The sequence below is a fragment of the Tursiops truncatus genome, chromosome 13, assembly GCF_011762595.2.
Source record: "Tursiops truncatus isolate mTurTru1 chromosome 13, mTurTru1.mat.Y, whole genome shotgun sequence".
Classification (NCBI taxonomy): Eukaryota; Metazoa; Chordata; class Mammalia; order Artiodactyla; family Delphinidae; genus Tursiops; species Tursiops truncatus.
Genome location: NC_047046.1, coordinates 60,199,199 through 60,220,597, shown reverse-complemented (window position 1 = coordinate 60,220,597; position 21,399 = coordinate 60,199,199). Strand labels below are relative to the sequence as shown.

General features: G+C 45.6%; 1 protein-coding gene across 5 annotated transcripts in view; it reads right to left on the bottom strand.

The window, feature by feature from the left end:
* The window catches only part of SETBP1 (SET binding protein 1), a 378,062-nt gene that overhangs the window by 188,186 nt on the left and 168,477 nt on the right, over nucleotides 1–21,399 (bottom strand). The gene's annotated exons all lie outside the window — the stretch shown is intronic.

The following is a 21,399-nucleotide window of genomic DNA, read 5'->3' as shown; positions in this document are numbered from 1 at the left end:
CACGTTCTTTATTGTTGCTCAAAAATGCTGGGAAAATGGGCTAAAGAGAAAAAAAGGCAGATGCTTATTTTGATTCAAGGTGTGTGACTGCTAGCTTTGTTAGGCCTGGAGAGCGTCTGTGAAAACTAGGAAAGATTTCATATTTGCTGTAACAATATTTTGTTTGGTTCAAGAAAGAGAGGAAGTCATGCTGGGCTGTAGTGCCTCCAGCCCTCAGAAAAGCTCACCTGGGCTCCCTAGCTTCTCTCAATGACTTTGCCAAAAATGACGCACAAGGTGTGTAAACTCTGGGATGGAGCAGGAAGGAGGTAGAGAATGTACCTCTCTCCCCACACCCAGGCCTGCAGGCAGGATTCCCCAAGTGGCATTTGCCTGGAAAGGTGGCACCATCCTGAGAGAGAGCCAGCTCAGCCCCTGACTGCACACACAGCCAAGCAACAAGCCGTGAGGGTACCTGACGAGACACTGGGGGCTGAACATAATTATACAGCATCTCTGCCTTCAAGGAACATACAATTTGGTCCAAGGGTAAGACACGCATGTGTCAGTGTGAGCAAAGTGTAGTAGGGTGTTAGTGTCAAACTGTGAACAACGTAAGGCAAGGGAGGTCAGGGTAGGGTTGCTGAAATAAGCTGGAGTTTGAACTGAGCCTTGAAAATGGACAGGCGGCAAGGCAGGGAGCCGCTTCAAGCCGGCAGTGGGGAGAAGACGTGGAAAAGGGGTTTACCAAGCCCAGCACAGCTCCCTTTGCGTCTGTTCTCTGCCACCTGTGGCACGCATTAAGGAAGAAGGGAGGGAATCATGCTACATCGAGGATCGCCTGGGTGCCCAGCACAGTGGTTGCTGCTTTATAGAATTTTTATTTTCTAATCTTCATAAATCCCTCATGAAATACAAAGTATCTCCACTTTATGGATGGGAAAATTGAGACTTACGGAGGTTAAAAAACCTTTTTTAGGTCACACAGGTAGAACACATATTTGGGATTTAAATCCAACAGTATATTATCCCAAAGCTTATCCTCTTTCTTCTTTAACATGATGCCTCTGGTGGAGGCACACTGGAGATAATTTGTTGAGGAGACATGACATAGGAAAAAAGATGAGGACCAGACTGTTAGTCAAATGAGCCACAGGCAGGAACATAAAATGTGTGTCCCTATGAATGACCCTTAACTAACCCTTCCTTTCAGACACTATTTCATTTAATTGGTAACAACAATCTACTTTTCAGGACTTGTCAATATGGCTTAGGGCCTCTGATTCAAGCACAGGTTGGGATGGAGCTGGGGAGGAGGGACAGACAGGCTAGGGTGATGTATGGGCATGGGAGTGACCTCTGCAAGAACAGGGCCGCAGACATGTGTTAGTGCATAGGACTCAGGTCTCAAACTCTCCAGGCCCTGGAAGTCGAGCTGGCAGGGACTCTTCTACTGCGTTTTCACGAGGTTCACCAGGCAGACAGAAGAAGTAAGCCCCAAATATCTAGTTCTTCCCAGTTCTGAGATGCTGCAACAGAAAATAAACCACAAGGGTGTTCATGGCATCTTAGCGTATGTACTACTCCCTCACGTTAGTGGTTTGGGATTGAGAAATGACCATATCCACTTTGAATGGAAATAAAGATACAGAATTTTTGGTTATTATTCCTTAGGTCCCCTGTTCAGCAAAGTTAGGATCTATCCCATCCTCCCTGGAAAACTTACATCTTACATCCTCTTTCCCTTCTCTTAAGCAGAAGAAAGATGCGTGCAATTTAGTTCTTTTTTTTTTTTTTTTTTTTTTTTGGCGGTGGGGGGGTCGTGCCTTGTGGCATGCGGGATCTTAGTTCCCCAACCAGGAATCGAACCCGTGCCCCCTGCAGTGGAAGCACGAAGTCCTAACCACTGGACACCAGGGAATTCCTGCAATTTAGGTCTTAATTATTTAAACTTCTCTTTTGTATATATTTTGTATTTTCCTTTTTTTCGCCTAACAAGCCCATGCCCAACAAGACCATGGTTTATATAAATCTTACATAACTTCTGCATTTCTCAAAGTGTTAAGAAGAGTCTGGACAAACAATTAGTCATTAAGTACCTGTTGGTCAAATGACTTACAAGAAAAGTGGGGAATATTGTCAAACTAGAGGTGAGGGCTAGAATGACTAAGTTACTGGGAAGTGTGAGAGACAGCTTATGACATGCTTCAAGCTGACAAGAGGAAATGACATCTAGAATGCTCAGCACCTAGAGCATTTCCTGCATGAAACAGCATTCAAATATCTGAATGAATTAATCAGTAGGGGAGGGTGAGGCATGGCGGAGAAGAGATGAGAATGTGCTTCCACAAATCACTGCCCTAAAAAGCACTGATCCAGACCCTGTCCAAACTGTCCCCACCCCCCCACCCCACCCCCCGACCAGACCCCTTCCTCATTCTGTCCCACAGAAAAAGAGTTCACTGCTCAGACCATCCTAGCCGTGTGGGGAGGGATCCAGGACAGGGAGGCGAAGAGGAAGGAAATGCATTCCGCCGTGGCTCTGGGGACTGCAGTCAGGTTGCAGTTAATGAAAAGGATCCTGCCTTTTCCCAGGATGGCTAAATGTCTGCACTGCTCCCAGAAAAAGGGTTGGGTGGGTGTGGGGGAGAAAGGCAGACAGAATTACATTTAAAAGGCAAAGGAAGGAGAAAATTCTTTCATCTCTCTGGTGGAGCTGGGCAGCATCCTTGGGCCCTGTCTCAAACCATTCTCATTCCTGACACGTCTCCCTGCTCTCTGGAACAGTCCACATTCAGAATATTATGATGATGACCCTGCTTTCCATTTTTGAGGAGCTGCAGTTTCTCTCTTGGCGCAAGTTCAATTTTTTTTCTTGGTCTCTCCAAGCCCAAAGGGCAGGCTGGGGAGCAGGGGGACTGGGGGAAGAGGAAGGAAACTGTGGGACCCTCAGGTGAGAGAAATACCTTCAGCTTCACAAGCAGAGGCATTCTGCTGGCATTCCTCTCACACCCAGCTTCCTGAACAGGATTCTCCCTTTGCTTCCCACACCACCATAAGTCACCCCCAGCACAGCTGCAGCCAGCATCACCCTGGGACCTCCGTGGGCCTCAGACTGCCCCTCAAATAGCTTCTTTTATACCTGCCAAATTCTACAGCTTCCAGAGCTTCCTTCAAAAGAGGGGAGGAAGCTGCTCCACTTTTCTCTGTGTCCTCCAGCCCCAGGAGTATCACTTCCCCTCTTCTGGCCCCTCATCAAAAGGACACACTGCATCCGGTAAGGGAGTCCCTGACACAAAATGGGGAGTGTGGGGGGACTCAGGCTGGACATCTGGCTGAAAGGATCCCAGCCTTGTAGACATGCAGCTGGACACACTGAAGCCCGGTTGTGCTAGGGATCCTCTAGGTTATTTGCTCTTCTCAAATATTCCCTCCCCGTGGGCCAGAAAAGTAGATGACAACATGTGAGCTAGATGGATGGGTGGATGGGTGGATGGGTGGATGTGGCAGTAGGCAGGTACACAGATAAAGACAACAGAGCAAAGACGGCTTCGGGGAAAACAAATGACCCTGTTTTAAATTTCCCTTAAAGACACCATCCTTTCATTAAATGCATTTTTTACCTCACCTGTCCTCTTTTCAATCTGTGCTCCTTTCCCTTTTCTATTTTGTAGGAAATGGATTTTTTCCCCCTCTTTATTTTGTGAAGTGTCACTTGCTTCTTACTTTGGCTACAGGATGGAACATGAACCACATTCCACTCCAATCCCTCAAATGACAAAACAGTTGGGGACAGCCTGTGTGGAAGGCAGCCTCCCAGCAAGGGAGATAAACACCCAATTACGTGTGTGATTGGGGTTGTTAGAAACCAACTAGAAACTGAGGTCCAGAAAGAGTAAGTGGCTTACCCAGTGAAAAAGCAGAAACAACAAATCCAACCATATGTAGGCAACCCAAAGAAAGTTTTAGATGACCTAACACTTGGGGACTGGGAGATTCAAATCGGGAGGGGAGAGTGGCAGGGGTTAAGACAGAGAAAAGGGAAAAAAGTTAAGGAAGAAAGCTTGGTTTCTACCAAGCAACAGGCTCTGGAACCACCAACCACGAGTGAGCCTGCAACAGAGTTCCAGGCACACAGAAGGAAATGTGGAAATTGAATTAAGGGAGGTAAAATGGAACCAACAGGCTGCTATTCCTCACAGGATGATAACTGGAACACTGCTGTACAAAAGTTAGACTCAGAGGGAGAAGACTCATGTCTTGGCCCCGGGTCTGCCTCCACTCACTATGGGATCTGTTTTGGGGTCACTTCACTTATTCAGGTCTTGTTTCACCACCTATAAAATGAATTCTGTGTTCCCTCTGGCCCCACAGTTCCAGTGCCCCAGTGTGTGTCTCTTACCTCAGGGATAAAAGAGATGGAACAGACTCTAGATTATCTAGTCTCCTCTCTCTTTTTTTTCCAGGAACTTTTCCCCACTAAACACTTCTAAGAGGTTGTCTACATTCTCTGGAGGAACTTCTAATCAGAAGGACAGATGGGAGGGCAATGAGATAGTCTTGTACTGTGTCTCTATTATTGGTGTGCAAATAGGAACTTAGAGAGTGGTCACTCAGGCTGCTACACGGGGTCACCATCCCAGTGAGGTTGCAGTCACATCCACATCCAAGCTAAAGGTAAACAACCTTACAATTTGGAAAGCATTAGTTCTAACTGCCAAAGCATTTAGGGTGGGTGATGCAGGGGCCAGGCAGCCAGCTTCCTCCCAGCCTAAGAAGTAAGTTACACACTCGAAGTGGCCATCCTCGCTGGGCTGAGTGTCCTTTTACTAAATCCCCTCACTCTCATGAAATTTTAAAGGTTAAACCTGAAACCACTGATACCTCCAGTCTTACTTTCAGGTTCTGTTCCAAAGAGCAACAAGGATGGCTAATAATAACTGAATATAACTCCAAGCAAGCCTGGTCTTGACTGCTTATATTTTTCTTGTATTATCTTTTAAATAATGGCGTTCTAATATTTATAGGTGAGATTTGTAACAAATTCCCCTAGACATGTAGCCAAAAGAGCTTATACATTTTTTTTTAAAGATTCCATGTGTGATCTTGCAAGATCACACATATAACCTATGTTCTTATTTGGTTGTTGTCCAAGACACAGCTATTTCAACTTCTGGGTGGGAATGTATTTAATCTTTCTTGCAGATTAGAGCTATAAGTATCGAGCTTAATGAAAGAAGAGGCCTCTGAGTGCCCTAATCTAGAACTCACTGAGACAAGAAGTCTTGTATTATGTTATTTGAAGCTGGTGAACCTACAGAAGTTCACCCTGCACTTTTTGAACTTCCCAGTAAAATTCTTTGTAAATGTCTTGTTCTGCAGACCAAAGAAACTGGATTTCAAGGATGGAGGGCATCTTGTGTGGTGTTGGGTGGGAAGTTTACAGAGGTAAACCTGGTATAAACTGGTGACATGAATGTTCATATCCTCATTTATTATGCATTTTGGTAAGAAGTAGCTCAAGCGGGTTAAGTTGTTTCTGAGGTTACACCATTTGCAGGTGGTAGGGAGGCACAGGAGCCTGGTTTGGAGGATGTGTGTTCCCTTTCACTACATCCTAATACTCCATGAGCCCCACTATTTTTTGAATGTGTATTAATAGAGGTTCTATCAGGTCCTATATGATGCCTCTGATGTTTCAAAATGAACCATGCATAGGAAACTTACAGAAGAGTGGTTTTCAAACTGTGCTCTAAGGAGCCCATCCCACTTTAGCCAGAACAGCACACCTCTTATTGGCATTTTATATTGGACTTCCATTTAAGATCTATTTGATTTAAAACTTTATAAAAAATAAAATTGGAATGCACTTATCTTAAAAGAGAAGGCCCCTACATAGGTGAAGAAGCCACTCCCAGTGCTAACAGAATATACCTGGGGGAAGAGAATTAACCAGCTCATCTCTTTAAAGATGCTAAGACAGTCATCTCTTACTAGGATTGGAATGGATGCATGAGCAGACCTCATTTTTAAGAACACAGCCTTTAATACTTGCCATGAGTTATTCATCGGGAAAATGCTTTATCTTCTTTTCTTTCCATTTTCTGAAAGCAGTGATGGCTATTCTTTTCATCTGAAGTTCAGCAAACTATACACTTAAGAAAGCATAGCTAACTTACCAGGAAAGTAAGGAGCTAGAGATGTGTTGCTTCTCAGGAGCACAATCTGGGCTATAGGTTCTTTCCTTCGAACAAAAGCAAAATTCACGTTCCATTGGAAGCATCTGTGGGCTGTTCCCAAAGTCAGTAAAAGGCCAGTAAAGGAGGTTCCCACACTGAACGTACGCCAAGAAAAGCTGGATACTGGGGAGAATCCATCCATATCTCTGCCTTCACATCATGTACTGAATTTCTGCTTAGAACTGACCAGATGATCTGCTCGCTTGGCTCGAAGACTAGTATTGAAGCTTTATAATGCATCCCCTTGGCAAATCCAAGGAAATTGATTTACACCCCTGGGCTCACTCAGCAGCAGAGAATGGAAAAGTCAGAAGGTGCTTGCTTCAGAGAGTATCTGAGCACTGGAGTCAAAAGCTTGGCTGCTCAGCTCAGTGTAGCCAACTTGGCTGAGAATCTGGGCCCCTCAGGCCAAATCTAGAGCAATTAATCACAATTACAGGTGAATATCTAAAAGGGATAAAGTCAAGCTGCACCCAGTGATAGCTGGCCTTATAGCTGAAGGTAGCCACAGCTTTTATAAGCCTCAGGTAAAGTGGAAGGATCTCCTCCTTTGAAAGCCTACCCTGAACTCTTGGCAATTATAATATAAAAAAAATAATTGATTTTTCAGGACGTACTTTTGCCTGTTATTGTACCAGGTAGATGCTTTAACTCTATTATTCCTCTTAATCTTCACATTATTAACGCAGGTTAGTATTATTTTCACCAGTTCACAGTTGAGCAAACTGAGGCTCAAATCGGTTAACTAATTTGTCCAGGGTTATAGGGGCAAAAAGTGGCAGAACTGGAATTTGAACATAGCTCCAAATCCTGACAAGTCCAGTCCTCTAAGGCATCCATGACCCCCTCAGGAATCCCTAAATGAAGTGGGGCTTTCTCCCTCCCTACTCTGTCAGGGAGTCATCCCTGGCACAGGGACATTGGAACCACTGACAGCCAGGCCCCAGATGACCCACCGTGCAGGTAGGATCCAGGCTTCCCACTTCCCATCAGCCCCATGCAGGCTCACAGTGTAGGCATCTAAGTAACATCTTGATCTTCTCCTCGCATTTCTCTGAACTCAAGTTGACTTTTTTCAAAGAAGCTTCGTTCCTGAACCCTGGCTGACCAAGGACTCACTAGAGTCTGCACTGTAATGCTGTGCACTAATCATCACGTGGATATTCTCTCCCTAACCAAGTTTACCCCCTCTGCCTCCCTTCCTGCTTTCCTTCCTTCCTTCCTCCTTTTCTTTTTTCTTCTAGCTGATAACGGTGTGCCAAGTTCCAGGCACCATCACAGATGCTGGGAATCCCCGTAAACCACTAAATGCTTTCCAGGGATCAGCTCCTATTATTAATTCTTCTGGAGAACCTCATAAGGCAGTACTATGATTATACCCATTTTATAAATAAGAAAGCAGAAACTTAGCTACATTAAGTAGCTTATTCAAAGTCACAAGAGAGTAATTGACAGATCCAGAGAACATGCTCAATTCCATCTGAAACCAAAGTCTATGTTCATTCTTAACTACTCTATACATGTGGCACTGCCAATAATCTAAATGCTGTCGTGGGTAACCTCATTCCACCTAGAAAAGACCTCTGCCTTCTAGAGACACACGCCAAGAGGTGGGCATTTATAAAAAAGGGCAACCAATGATGGGAAGAGGATAGTTGCATCCCAAGGACGAGTAATATCATTATGACCATATACGTGGGCACTTTTAATAATATAGGAAAAGCCATCTCTGTTACTACAGGCAAGAAATGTGCTTTTATGTCATCTTCAAATCCAGCATAGCATGAGAACTAAAAGGAGCACAAGTTGTTAAGGATAGTCTGGCACTTGACAGAATCAAGGAACTGGACAACAGGAGGTAAGATCTTAAGGGAAGACAGACAACCGTATTCAACAAAGATAGAGAAGTGAAACCCGAGTTCTTCCTCTCATTTTCAAGGAATAACCTTCACAAAACTAAAATTTAAAAGACGGTCTTTGTTTACCAAATACTTCTGCTTATGGTTTTCATTAGAAAGGTTATTACGTATTTTTAAAGAAGTAAATCAGGTTATTTGCTTATTTATTTTAATTAACCAAGTGGAACTTGTTTATTTATATGCTTTGCTATTGGTTGAAATAAAAATCTCTTTGAGCTTCTACTTGAAAACTGCACAATTAATGTGCAATCTCTTTCACAAATGGTCCTACTCTTGCCTTGTAAGACTGTACAACGTTACAGCCACTGTACGTGCTGTGTACTTACTTGGTCCTGTCATTCCCTAGGACAGGAGCTCTTTGAGGATCGAGACATCTGGCTATTTCCAGAATGACTCTTCACCATTAAAGATACTCTACAGAGTCTGCCACATCTTTCTAAAGTTGCTCCCCAGTATATTAAGCTTTAGATTCCTAGCATAACAACTTTGAAGGAGGCATGGTTCTCTGAAATACAGATATCCTTGTACTTTGTTAAAAATCTGTCCCTCTTGTATTTTATACAGGACTTCTGGAAGCAGCTGGTTCACCAGTAACTCTTCTTTGCTGGGGTGTGTATGTACCTGTTTCACATAGCCCTGCTGAGACTACAGTTTGTTAAAAATGGTTTTTTATGATTTTACTCTCAAGGACAAGATCATCTCAGAGTGGTATCTGGAAAACAGAGGTTTTCTTTTCATCAAAATCCATCGTATATGGATTATAGCTCCCTGGATCTCTTCTCCTAATAAGATATCCTTTAACTGGTTCTCCCTGAAATCATGTGTGTGCCTGACTCACAGTCCCCCCAGTTTTGGACAAACTGCCCAGAATTTCCGGCTGGCTCAGCGGGGGGAAGCCTCTCTATATGCTACCCACTGAGACTGAGCAAAATGAGTGTAACACACAGATGCTACATCAGCAGGACAGGAAGTAGCTGCTAACTTAGTCTGAGACCCCTTTAATAATCATATGCCCAAGCCCTTTATTTATAGCACAAAGGGTCCACCACGCAGACTAATGATGTTCACTTTTGCAGCTACATTTGGCAATTCATTTGGTGACCTTGGGCAAGCCATGTCTCTGCCTGGCCCTTGGTATTCCCCGCCTTTGACACGAGAAACTCTGTAAGATCACCTCATGATATGACAGGCTATGAATTCTGGAAAAGGCTATGGATGGCCCTGTCACTCACCCAAAGCATTCTTAGGCTTCACACAAATTGTCTATTACTAGAGGTACTTGGGGGTGAGTTATCAAAGGAAAAATGGTAGAGTGGTAGGGTGTAAGGGGAGGCAGGGCCCTTGACAGAACAGAGAAGCTGGTGAGGCCTAAGTGTATGTTGAAGAGAATCTACGCTCTCCATCTCTTACTGCTGTTTCAGAGAATAAGTGGCCTCTTGTTTCTCTCCACATCCCTTACTACTTAAACCAGGTTTTAGGAAAGTATCCACTAACAATCAGTAACACTATAATCACACGGCAACTATTCCCACTATAGCTATTTGCTGTGCTTCATTTCTAACTGGGCAAGAAAAATTGGAATCTCCAGGTCCTTTGATAAAAAAAAAATCCCAGATCTAAGGAATTGTAGTTAAGAATAGAGGTGAGTGGCCCATAATTTGGAGGGCAGAGGATCCATTGCTACACTGTGAGTTATATGAAGCAAGCTTCACTCAGGGACAGAAGATGAAAAAGAGGGTAGGGAAGCCGTATCTAGCTGTGTCCAGCCACTTACCTTTGCCATATCTAAATGGAAGGCACCTGTCAACAGCAGTGGCCTAATCTCTCCATTCACCCTAAGGCTTTCCTTGACCTCATGGGATATTAACTATTAACAAGCATCCTAATTCCAAGACACACAAGCTTATTTCCACATAATATTGAAAATTATTTGACAATAGGGCTGTCTTTTAATTATTTACCCTCTACTATCTGTTGAGTGCAATACAGCAGGCACTCTTCATAGTCACATCACAGGGAATGTTGCCCTATTCCAAGGTGTAAAGTGGTTTTATTATAAAAAGAATGGTAAAGTATGAGATTGACAAAATGTCTTTACTCTTAGATCTAAAAACATTTCAAATGATGATCTCACTTAATCATCTCAACAACAATGAAAGACATGAAGGGACAGAAACTATCCTGCTTGTTTGACAGATGGAGGAAATGAGGCAAAAAAATTGGTCAATGACTTGCCTAGGGATGTATTTGGCTTTAGAAGTCTTAGTGTAGAAGGGATCCTAGGGGGTGATTATCCAGACCAGCCCCGCTCCAATGCAGGAATCCCCTTCTCCAACTTCTCTGACAGATGGACATACAGCTTGAACACTTCTGAGGAAGTGCCACTCACTATTTTAGTCTTTAGCAAATTCTACCTTTATTCAGTTGAAATATGCCTCACTGAAACTCATCCCCCTAATTCTGAGCAAAAGGAACTAACCGCTTTGCTTTTATTGTCAAGATCTTCCTGTTAAATAGATATGTGAACCTCATTTTACAAGTGAGGAAACTAACCAGCCCACTCCAGGCAACAAATGTCAAGTTAGAGCCAGACACCAAGCCCCGATGATTTCAGACACATCGTCTCCCATACATTCTCCGGTCCTGCCCATGTGCCCACACTATAGTATGCTTAGCCCTCCTGCCACTGGCCATCCCTGATACATTTGATGACAGGTATCATATCCATACATCCCCAGGTGGCATATCCTAAGGGCTTTCAACTCTTCTTCCCTGGATACGGTTCCTGGTATCATCACCGCCTAACTTACAAATGCCTCCCTCAAAACGTGGCTCTCAGATCTGAGCACACCGTGCCAGTGGGAGGACTAACTGTTACTAACAAGTCTTGTCCTGACCTACCTTTAATAACTGACTCTCTGGGGGGAAAAAAAAGCCCTGATGCAAGGCATTTGCCAATTTCCACAGTGTAAATATTCTCACCACTTCAAGCTACCAACCTGAAGGTGCTGATTGCAGAGTTGGAAATAGATGTGCCCTGTTGCCTCCTGCCACCATGAGCTGGCTCTAGCACACCACAGTGCCCACGAGACTATCTGCTGAAGACCACTGACAACTGGGCTGGAACTTAGATCAGGTGACTTGTATGAAATGGGACATCCCAACAAGCTCAGAAATTAACATGTTCTCTGTACAAATTTGTGTATGAAGTAAGCCAAGCTTTTGAATGGAGTAAATGTGAAGGATGCTGATATTCATGAAATAAGTTCATTCAATAAATATATATTTTTCTAGGAACTGGGATATAAGCGTAAAAAAGTACCTGCTTTCAATGAAAGACAATAAAGTAAAATGATAACAATAAAAATAATGATATAACCTGTGAATTGTAATAAAAGTTAAGAAAAATAAAGCAGAAGAAAGGGGCAAAGTTGGGGATGTACTGCTTTAAATAAGCCAGTCAGGGAAGGCCTGTCTAACAAGCGACTATCTCAGTAGACAGAAGTATGGAAGTGAGCTGTGTGACATTTGGAATAGAACAATCCAAACAGAGAGAACACAATGTGCAAAGTTACTGACGAGGACATGTGCTCAACGTGGTGGTGAAACAGCAAGGAGACGGGTGTCGCTGGGGCAGAGTGAGCAAGGGGATGGTGGCTGGAGATGTGAGCCGAGCAAGGCCGTGCCACAGAGAGCCATCAGGCATTAGTCTGGAGGTCTAGGGCATAGCACATCACACTAAAGGACATGGGAAGTCTTTGGAGAAGAGGACACAGGACGCGATTTGAGTTACACTGTTAAAGGTTCCCTGGTTGCTATGTAGGGAACAGCCCACAGTATTTGCTGATGGATTGGCTGTGGAGTGACAGGGAGAAAAAGGAATGAAGGATGATGCCACGGTTTTTGCCTGAGAAGCTGAGAGAATGGAGTTATCATTTCTAAAAATTTGGGAAGATCAGGGTGGGTGGTGGTGTAGGCATGTTCACAACCCATGAGCATCAGGTGTGGCTAAGAACTGAGAGCCTCAGTGCAGAACATATATGCACAGGGGCCATGTGGGCTAATGCACAGCCTGCCCTGGTTAGAACTCAAGGTAGCTGAGGATGTCCTGGGCAAGGAGACTTGAAAGGTATGTGGGATTTACCCAGCATGTAAGCCATCGTGAGAAATCTGCATTATTAGGGACTCAAGATGAACCTGAGGAAATCCCAGATAAATGTGGTGAATCTGCTTGCTGTAAACTGAATGCTTGTTTGCCCCCAAAATTCATATGTTAAATCCTGACCCCAACATGATGGTATTTGGAGGCAGGGCCTTTGGGAGGGGATTATCCCTCATGAGGGCTCAAGGATGGAGCCCTCATGAATGGAACTAGTGCTCTTATAAAGAGACCCCCAGGGAGCTCTCTAGCCCCTTCCTCCACGTGAGGACACAGTGAGAAGAACCAAGAAGCAGGTCCTCACCAGACAACAAGTCAGCTGGCACCATGATCTTGGACTTCTTAGCCTCTAGAACTGTAAGAAATAAATTTTTATTTATAAGACACCTAGTTTACAGTAGTTTGTTACAGCAGCTAAAAAGATTAAGACAGTGCTAAACCTGGCCCTGTTTCTTCTCTATCCTGGTTGAATGTGTTGGGTGTGAGTTTTTTCGGACCTGTAGATCCATGCCCCTTCTCGTCTGCTGGGTCCGCTCAGGTCTAAATTTCAACTTTGTCTTATTCAGCCAATGAGAATGCCAAGTACCCTGCATTCTGAGGATACATCAATGAACAAATAAGATATAGTCCCTGCCCTCATGAAACCCAAGAGTCTAATCAGGGAGACAGAATTCTTTTCTTTTTTTTTTTTTTGCGGTACACGGGCCTCTCACTGTTGTGGCCTCTCCCGCTGCGGAGCGCAGGCTCAGCGACCATGGCTCACGGGCCCAGCCGCTCCACGGCATGTGGGATCTTCCCAGACCGGGGCACGAACCCGTGTCCCCTGCATCGGCAGGCGGACTCTCAACCACTGCGCCACCAGGGAAGCCCAAGACAGAATTATTTTGAATAACAGAAATAAATGTAATTTAGAGTTGTGATAAAGTAAAAAAAAAAGTATGAGAAAAAAGTATGGGTATGACAGAGAGTTAACAGAGAGCGACCTGATTTAGAATTTGGGGCTGGTCAAGAAAGGCTTTCCTGAGGAAGCAACAATTCAGCTGAGCCCTGAAGGATAAGCAGACGTGGCCAAGCTGAGAGCTGTGGGAAAGGCACCTCAGAGACGGAGTGTCATCTTCCAAAGGCCTCGAGCAGAAAAACGATCTGCAAATTGGAAGGGCCCTACAATCCCTAATGTGAAAAGAAAGCTAGACTGAAGTTAGGGCTCCTAAATTCTAACCAAATCCTGTCATTAGCCAGCACTGTGACCTTGTTCCACTCAGTTATCATCAGCTCATTTTATTCATCTGTGAAGTGGGAATGCAGATGAGGTCCATGCTGGATTGTCAGCCAGTCAGGTTCATATACTTCCTAGCAGCTTAATCTTCAGCCTCTGTTTTCTTAACCATAAAAGGTGGGTAACGCTGCTACCTCATAGAGATATTTGGATGATGATATATATGCCCGTTGAGGAGGCTAGGCGGTCAGTGCTTCATAAACGTCAGTTACTCCCCTCTTCCTCAGACCCTTCAGGGGTGTGTTGAGGCTCAACTTGCACCGCTGAAATAGGATGGTGGGGAGGGCATGTTGTACTCCATGGACAGATGGGATGGCTGGCAGTGAGCCTTGAACACCTTCCTCTCCCTTGCCTGCCCTCAAGCCCATGACCTCTGAAATCTTTTCATGTGGGAGGGCTGTGGGCAAAGTGGAGGGGCTCTGGCCATGGCTCTGCTGTGGCTAGGTTTTAAATGGCCACCTCAGCAGAAGGGTGGCAACTTGCCTTCCTGGGCTGAGGGTGAGGGGTGTGCAGGAGGTGCTTGGAAATGCTGGCTTTTCTGTGGATTCTTTTATTAGAAGCAGGGGATTCCCCAATGTTCTTTCAAACTCTTTTGGCCACACATTAAATGTCCCAAGGTCAAATTTATTAGTGCATCTAACGGCCCCGAGAACTCTTGGCTTCAGTGCGGAATCCCTCTTATCTCCCCTCCCTCCCTGGAGCCTTGCAATTTAGCCAAGGCAGCTGCTTATACCCACCATCCCAACCCCAGAGTGGTTCAATCTGTATACAAAAATAGACACATGCAGGCAGTCACTGCTTCCATGGGGCCATCATCTGAAACGAGATCTGCTCAGGACATTCTCCAATAAGGGGAAAGAGGAGCTGGTAGAGGATTACGTGGCAGAATGACAGAGCTTGGGCTGGCCCCCAGCAATCCAGAGAGGGTACACACAAGCATCTGAGAAAAGCCTTTTTACTGTCTGAACTTCAGCTTCCTTATTTCTGAAGGAGGTCCAAAAATCCTGCTTAGCTCACAGGATTTTGGGGAAAATATTTCCCAAAATATTTGGGAAGATATTTTTGGGATGGGGGCCAGGAACGTCCTTCATACCTGTTATACAAACAAAGGATATTACTGAGGATATTATTATTTCTCCTGTTCCAAATAAGCCAAACGACCATGGTCAGGAGAGGGGAGGACCCGCTGGATCCCTTGTGGAGCTGGCTGCTCCTGAGCTGGACTTGGTATTCATCTCGGAAGAGCAGCTGCTATTTGACCCACAGCGCCACACCTTGTCTCATGGGAACATGGAGGGAACAGGCCGCCTTTCCTGCAGCCACAGTAGAGAGCACGGCTGAACAACTGGCCAAGGGCACAGCATGCAGGTCAGCCATGGGGACACCTCGAAGAGGCTGAGGGCACCCCAGAGGCTAGCTGAGTGCAGGGTCTGTGTGAGTTGCCTCGATTTCCTTCGGGTCTCTGAGCAGTGCCCCCTGCCCGGAGATGCCCTTGAAGGAGGTGGGCTGAGGGCTGGGCAGGGCTCCTGGTTGCAGCCTCCCAGCCTGTGCCTGTGCATCTCATTACTGAGCAGGCCTGAATCAAAGCAGCCCTGTGCAGCTGCTGTCCCGTTTAATCCATTTGTAATCAAAAGTCATTAGCATGGATGTCTTGGTGCTGAGGTTATTGTGTGTGTGATCAAAGCCACAGCTCCTGCCCACTTCCCAGAGCTGCCTGCACCTGGGAGGGCATGGAGGGCTCTGAACCTGGGGCATGGGGCGGGCAGGCCCTGGTCATCCGAGGTAATGTGGGCTCCCTGAGCAGAAACGGGAGCAGCAAATGCAGCCTCGCCCGCGTGAGGCTCAGCAGCCTTGGGGAGGCAGGCCCCTGGCCCAGGTTTCCCCTCTGGAGGCTGACATTCCCAACGCAGAGACTTGGGGGAGCAGGTGGAGGCAGGGGTAGACTGCGGCCAAGTAGGGCACACTTAGTGTTAGACTCCGGAAGGATTCCTAAACTCTCACTTATAGAAGAAGACACTGAGACCCAGACAAAGGGAGCACAGCATGTGCCTGGCAGGCGCTTGTGGGTTATGTGGTAGGAAGGAAAGAAAGAGAGGAAGAGAGAGGAGGCCAGGAGAGAAGATGAGGCGAAGTTACCCCAAGTGCCGCACAGCTGAGAAAGGAAAGAACACAAGGCTAGAGAAGTAGAGTGGGAGGAGCTAAGGAGTCAAGATGTTCTGGGCCTTTAATAGTCTATACACTCCTTCCTACACACCAGCTCCGGTAACTCTCTGAGCCGTCTCCCGAAAAGCAGTGAAATCCCAGCCCAGATCTTGTCCTCTATTTATAAATTCTGCCTGAGTAAAGCTTGATAGCCCACTTCTCTCTGGCTGTCCAGATTATGAACATCACTAAGATCCAAAGGAAGACTTTCAAGAAGTTTCCCGGACCTCCCTTCTCTGAACCGTCCTACCATGTTTTATCTTTAACACTCATTTGGTACTTAGCATGCCTTGTCCTGATAGCTTCTGGGTTGACAGGGGATATAATTCCTCTGACTCTCGGATGATGATGATGACATTGACAATGATGCTGAGTGTATGAGCCTTGCTCTATCAGCCAGACTAAAGCCCCTACGGGCAGCTGTTGTGTAGTGCCCTTCAGGACACCCCTCCATAGCTGCTCTGGGGTTGATCAGGTGTCTTTGACAGGAGATTGGGAGCTTCTTGAGGGCAGCGCTGGACCTTGGATAACCTTGCATCTGTCTCCAGGGCCACACACAGTCCTCAGACACAGCAGACCTGTAACAAGTGTCTGTCGAAGAGTGAATGAAAGACACAAAGAGTTTTGCATGAACATATCTGTGATTGCATTTTAACATGGTCAGTGAGGCTGCCCAGAGGTGCTGCATTCCCACCAAAACTTCTGAACCATTCTCAAGGAGCCGCAGAAAGCAGAAGAACAGGGCGTAAGGGGGAGTGGGGCAAGTGGTCTGTACACATGACCTGGGTGCATGGCAATACTGCATGGGAGTAGCCCCCTTGAGTTAGGGGAGATTCTAATCTCCCCACATGGGAAAGAGTCCTTCGGGAGTTGCATGCATTCTTTTAGACCCCAGTGGGTGCCTGGGATGCAAATTCTGTGATATATCACAAGTTAATATATGATATACATGTATTAACAGTTTACATGGCTATAGTTTTCACCACTGATTTAGGGGATAAAGGAACATCCCAGAGCCAATTTGTGTATGACTTTGTGCAGTCCTTCACACCAAGAAAGATCAAGTTTGGGAGCTGAGAGCTAAGTGGGAGGGCAATTGACCTTGGGGGGGGGGCAATTTAGAAACATTTACAATAGAACCCAATACTAAGAGAACTAATCTTTCCTTTGCTGAGTCCTGTGTCATGTTGAAAGATAACCAAATACTCCAAAGGTATAAATAATAAATAATTACCCAGTACAGAGTGGGACACTGATGGTAATAACTAACCTTTATTTAATAAGCTCTCACGTCTGCTGGGTGTGTCAGACAAACCTCATTTATTTCTCACAACAATTTTTCTGAATGGGCATCAGCAATTCCATTCTGCAGATTCACTGATGTTAAGTCATTTGCCCAAGACCGCCTGGTTAGAAAGTGACTGAGTTGAGACCTGAACTCCTGTCTCTGATTCCACTGATGCACGCTCTTCTCCGTGGCCTTCACCACCTCTGGCTCAGCTCCATCTCGGGAGGCCATAACTGATGTACTGCAGCCACACGGCACGGGGAGAACCCAGGTATCTCAGTACCTGCCTCATCTCTCTGTTTACCCACACTTCAGCACCTTGACAAACAGGCAAACCACCACAGACACACTGCTGGAAAAAACATTAGACTATATTCAAATTGAATCTTCTCTTTTTACAGATTAGTGAAGTAAAGCTCTGAAAGGTTAATCACCTGCTTAACACCACGATGCTAGTATGTGATAGGCCCAGACTTAAAACCCAACTCTCTGACTCTCAGTTCACTGCTATTTTTATGGAATTGTGGTATCTGAGAATGGAACAGTGGCTGGGAAGTGGGGACTTGTGGGTATCTGTCTTTTGGGCACTGGCATTACAAGGACAACACTCTACTTAAAATGTCCAGAGGTAATTTACTAATATGTTGACACCAGGGGCACATGGGACCAAGTGCCAATCTCGGCCTCCCAGGAGCAGATCAGGGTGGCTCTGGCACAGGCATCCATTCAGGACATAGCGTGTTGTATCCACCCGGCCTTTACAACACTGCGCTACCAGGGACTCACAATAAACACAGGACATCGGGGAGAGAAGGTAGAGATTTTCTTCCCTGATTTTTGAGAATCCACAATTTCAGCTTAATTTGTAATAGATAGTGAGCGTAAAGAAACTGACAACAGGGCCATCAGCTATTCTGTTAGTAACACTTGAGGCCATGGCACTTCAATATGACTCGAGCCAGCTGTCCAATGCACAAAACGACCTTTAGCCCCATCCTTGGAGAAATGTAATTCTCTTCATGCCTCTTTCTGTCCACAGGGAGTTAGAAACCAGAGCTGCCAGAATAATCAGAAGGCTTCCTAATGACCATGCTCAAACAAGCGGAGATTACGTATTGTCAGAAATAATGTAATCTGCAACTCTTCTCATCTGTTTCATCGTGTTTGCATTTTTAAACCACCTCTTGAGGAAGAAATGAGACAGTTGGAAGTCCTCCCTGTTCTTGCACCTAGAGATAGATTTATCTTCTTCATCTGAAATGCCAGGGGAAAAATTAGAATGTGGTGAGTTCAGAGGCTTTTGCAATTTCTAGCCCATAAAGTGGGTATACACGTCTTTTCTAGACACAAAACTGAACATGGATTAACTATCTGTACATTGATATGAGCAAAGACAGCTTCTCTGAATGCTGCTTCCCAGCCTTCGTCAATACGTCCATGGATCAGATGCACGTGTGCTGATCTGTCACAGAGCACTTATGATGCTCACTGCAACCCCTGCTCCTATACTCTCTGGTGGCTTTCCATCATTTCTAATAACATCTGCAATCCTTACTGTGGCCTTCAAGGCCCTCTACACTTATCCTCTCATCCCCTAGACCTCTGGCCCACCCAGCTCCAGCTGCCACGGCTCCATGTTCCTTTTACACAGTCAGCTTGCAATTCTTGTCAGATGTACTACAGAATAGCCTAGTGTTTTACACACCCACACCCACACACACACACACACACACACTCCATGGTGAGGTCTGACCCTAGAGAGTTTTTTTAGATTTGCCAGGGTGATTATTACATTTAGCCAGGGTTGAGGACTAAGGCTTTTTGCGCTTGCTGTTTTCTCTGCCTGGAATTCTCTTCCCTGGGATGCCTGCCAGCTCTCTCCCTAACTTTATGCAGGTCATGATATGTATCAGAGAGGCCTTCCCAGGCTACTCTCTCCATATCAGCACCTTTTCCATTGCTTTCCATCCTCTGACATGTTTTATCCTTCTTTGTACAGTTATGCTTGGTGACATTTTATTATATATTTCTTAACTCATTTATTGTCTGTCTCTCTTCTAACCCCTGTCCCATCCTACTTCAGTGTAAACTCCCAAAGTGCAGAGATTTGTTTCATTTACTCCTCTATCTCAGCAGTGCCTGGCACATTGTAGGAGCTAAATAAGGACTTGTTGAGCAAAGCAAGGCATGAATATCTCTCTGCTCTGCAATCAGGAGGGATCTGCTTTGTGTTCCCAGCACTGGAGATGGGTTTGCATCAAGCCATTTCCACTTTGTCACATAAGTGCAGGCCAGGTTTGGACTTTCAGCCAATGGCCCTGTGTACCCACTGAGAGGTGGCTGTGGACGACTTAGCTCAGAGCTCTTATCTGGGAAGGCACAGAATGGAGGATGGAGATGCTAGTGTGATAAATGACTGGGCAGGCACCATGGCAGAACTGTGTAAGGCACTAGGCAAACAGGCATGGCCTGAGTGGCCTCTGGCCGGGGCTGGCTCCTTTGGGAAACAGGAGGCCTTAGAAGTGGGAAAGCAGGACTTGGACTATTGAGCAGACCCTACAGCCATCATGTAGATTGGGACCACTGTGGTGTTATGCCTGTTCTTAACCTCCCCACCCCACCCACCCTTGCTCCCAACTCTAACATCTGTTACAGGCTATGTTTTATCCCCTCTTTCCAATGTCAGTCCAGCTTTGGTTCTGATACATGCATGAGAGCCCAGTATGGCCATTTCAGTTAAGTTCCTTTGACTGACCAGGACTACCCCTGTCACTATAGAGTTCTCTGGAAAGGAGAGCACCTTTCATGAGCTCCCAGCCACAGCCCCATGTGGAAAAGTTCTACATAAGGTGGGGGGATGGTAACAGTCATTGAGACTCATTCAATTTATTGATTTGGGAAAGTAGAGACTACAGTGGATTTTGACTGAGATTTCCAGATAATATTGATGAAACAGCCAATTGGAGAAGTTAGGACTATTCAATATTTTGGGAGGCAAACACCCTGATCACACTAGGCTATGAGAGATTCCTCTAGAATGTGTACTTGGTCATTCAACAAACATTTCCTGAGCACTTACTGTGTGCTGGAGCAAAGGGGGCCCTTGGGCAGGGTGCTTCAGCACTTCATGCCCAGGGCGCTCAAACCCTGGCTGTGCCTAATCACCTGAGACTGTTTTTAAAAGGAAATGTTTGGGCTTCCCTGGTGGCGCAGTGGTTGAGAGTCCGCCTGCCGATGCGGGGGACACGGGTTCGTGCCCCGGTCCGGGAAGATCCCACATGCCGCTGAGCGGCTGGGCCTGTGAGCCATGGCCGCTGAGCCTGCGCGTCCGGAGCCTGTGCTCCACTACGGGAGAGGCCACAACAGTGAGAGGCCCGCGTACCGCAAAAAAATAAATAAATAAAAAATAAAAGGAAATGTTTAACATATAAGGCTCTGATATTTCAGTTCACAAGGTTCAGAATGGGGCCGAGCACATACTGTATGATTTTGTTTATAGGAAATGTCCTCAGTAGGCAAATCCAGAGAGACAGAAAGTAGATTAGAGGTGTCTTAGAGCCGGGGATGGGGAGGGGAAATGGGGACTGTCTTCTAACGAGTATGGGTTCCTTTTTGGGGTGATGAAAATATTCTGAAATTAGATGGTGGTGATGGTTGCACAATGTTGTAATATACTAAAAACCAATGAACTGTGTACTTTAAAATAATGAATTTTTAGAATGTGAACTATATCTCAATTTTTAAAAAGATGCTTTGAGAGCATTAAATTTTTAAAAACTGAAGGAACAGGACTGGGCTTCTAAATTATTTAAAAAGTTCCACAGGTAGTTGGGAAGCACAGCCAAGGTTGAAAACCACTGCGCTCACTCCCTGAATCATCTCAAAAGAGACTGCAGCAGATTGAGGGTTAAGCCCTCCCAAGGCAACAGGCAAGAATGTGTTTATGTAAATTCTGAACCTGAGGAGCCCTGAGTTTCCAGGTGGAAGCTCAGGGAGACTCATGTTCTCAGGCACCTCCAGGCATCCCCTCTGCTAGGCACTGGGGACACAGGAAAGCCAAATGCAGACTCAGCTTTGCACAAAGCAGATGCTCTGTTCTCACTTACCCCAGGAGGAAGTATTGCTGCCAACAGCGGGCCATGCAACCTGAAGATCTTGATTGAATTTCTAAATGTTCCCCCCGCCCCAACTCTCCCCCAAGCAGATTTCCCCCTTGAGTATACAGTGTAGATGGTAATTAATTAGCTGGGCTCCTGGATGAATACAGATAAATGAGAAAGCAGTGGTTGGGGGGCTAGCCTTGCCTGGAACAAGCCTTAGAGGGAGCAGTCCCCAGA